The 2482-nt window shown below is 38.1% G+C and overlaps 1 pseudogene; it reads left to right on the top strand.

The window, feature by feature from the left end:
- Atp5k-ps2 (ATP synthase, H+ transporting, mitochondrial F1F0 complex, subunit E, pseudogene 2) lies at positions 299 to 603 on the top strand (annotated as a pseudogene).

Below are 2482 nucleotides of genomic sequence, written 5' to 3'. Positions count from 1 at the left end.
GATATGTAAACAGGACCCAGCATTTTGCTGCATCCAGGAAACACACTTCAGTGTCAAAGACAAACACTACCTAAGAGTAAAGGGCTGGAAAGCAATTTTCCAAGCAAATAGTCCCAAGAAACAAGCTGGAGTAGCCATTCAAATATCTAATAAAATCAGCTTTCAGTCAAGAGTTATCAAAAAGGATAAGGAAGGACACTTCATACTCATCAAATGAAAATCTACCAAGAAAAACTTTCAATTCTGAACATCTATGCTCCATATGCAAGGACACCCACATTCATAAAAGAAACTTTAGAGTTGAGCTTCTGGCGTGAAGGTCAAGGACAAAATGGTGCCCCCAGTTCAGGTCTCTCCACTCATCAAGTTCGGCCGGTACTCCACTCTGATCCTCGGCATGGCATACTGCGCCAAGCGCTACAGTTACCTAAAACCCCGGGCAGAGGAGGAGAGGAGAACAGCAGCGGAGGAAAAGAAGAGACTAGATGAGTTGAAACGGATTGAGAGAACTGGCAGAAGCTCGAGATGACAGCATTCTCCAGTGAGGCGTCAGCAAACTTGCTTTTCTCTAGTTGTTGAGGACAAATAAAGCTTCATTGTGTGGGAAAAAAAAAACTTTACTGAAGCTCAAAGCACACATTGCACCTCACAAAATAAAAGTGGGAGAATTCAACACCCCACTGTCATCAATGGACAGATCATGGAAACACAAACAGAGGCATGGTGACACTAACAGAAGTTATAGACCAAATGGATTTAACAGTTATCTATAGAACATTTCATCCTAAAACAAAAGAATATGCCTTCTTCTCAGCACCTCATGGCACCTTCTCCAAAATTAACCATATAATTGGACAGAAAACAAGCCTCAACAGATATAAGATTGAAATAATCCCATTTATTCTATTGAATCATCACAGACTAAGGTTGGTTTTCAATAACAAAAACAAAAAAACAAAACAAAAAAAAAAAACCTGAAAGCTCACATACATATGGAAGCTGAACAACTCTCTATTAAATTATAACTTGGTCAGGGAAGAAATAAAGAAAGAAATTAAAGACTTTCTATAATTTGACATATATGAAGACACAACATACTCAAACTTGGGGGACACAATGAAAGCAGTGCCAAGATGAAAACTCATGGCTCTGAGTGTCTCAAAAAAGAAACTGGAGAGAGCACATACTAGCAGCTTAACAGCACATCTGAAAACTCTAGAACAAAAATAAACAAATACAACAAGAGGAGGAGACAGCAGGAAATAATCAAACTCAGGGCTGAAATCATCCAAGTAAAAATGAAGAGAACTATACAAAGAATCAACTAAATCAGGAGCTGGTTCTTTGAGAAAATCAACAAAATAGATGAACCCTTAGCCAGACTAACCAGAGGGCAGAGACAGTATCCAAATTTACAAAATCAGAAACAAAAAGGGAGAGATAACAACAGAAACTGAGGAAATTCAAAAAATCATCAGATCGTCCTATAAAAGCCTATATTCAACAAGACTGGAAAATCTGGATGAAATGGACAATTTTCTAGAGAGGTACCAAATACCTAAGTTAAATCAGGGTCAGATAAACCCTCTAAACAGTCCCATAACCCCTAAAGAAATAAAAGTAGTCATTAAAAATTTCCCAACCAAAAAAGGCCAGGGCCAGATGAATTTAGTGCAGAATTCTATCAAACCTTCAAAGAAGACCTAATACCAATACGCTTCAAACTATTCTACAAAATAGAAACAGAAGGAACACTACCCAATTCATTCTATGAAGCCACAGTTATGCTGCAAATTCTCCCTTGGAGATGGAATGGTTTCTGTCTAATCAGGAACTTTTCACAATTTCCTTTCATAGAGGACTTCATAAGAGGTTTTTTTTTTTTTCTTTCTATTTTTATCATGTTTAATGTTCCAGCTAGATTTTAAAAACTGCTTGAGTGCATATTATTTTTAACTTTAGAAGATATGTATATTTAAGAGGCATTTATCTATTATAAATTATTTTGATGACTTAAAAAAAGTCAATTTTGAGTTGTATATTTTTAAATAAATTTTATCAGTTAATAATAATAATTAGTAATAATAAAGAATGAGCAAAAGGATGGGAGACGCAGGGTGTAGAGGAATTTGAAGAGGAATGGACAGACATTCAAGCAACCAGTCACATCAGCCTGGGGAGAGTTGAAGATGGTTGTACCTGGATGATTTTCTAAACTATTTGAGAGGTGGGTCCAACAGGCTCCCATATGCTAGCCAAAGAAGAAACATGGGCCTGCACTGACTGTTCATGCCCTAGCCCAAGCCTTTGGTCCCCAAGCATCTTGCCTGCGGAGCAAACTCTTTGTTGCTTGAAGGAGATGCATGCTGTCATGATACAGGTCTAAGCGGGAACAGAAGAGGGGACTCAGGCGGCTGAAGAAGCTCAAATGGGATCAAAAAAGAAGCAGGAGGTTATGGGTGCCTCTCAGTCACGAGCCCAC

This window comes from Mus musculus, chromosome 2 (assembly GCF_000001635.26).
Source record: "Mus musculus strain C57BL/6J chromosome 2, GRCm38.p6 C57BL/6J".
Classification (NCBI taxonomy): domain Eukaryota; kingdom Metazoa; phylum Chordata; class Mammalia; order Rodentia; family Muridae; genus Mus; species Mus musculus.
The sequence above is the reverse complement of the archived record's forward strand: the minus strand, read 5'-3'. Positions and strand labels throughout refer to the sequence as shown.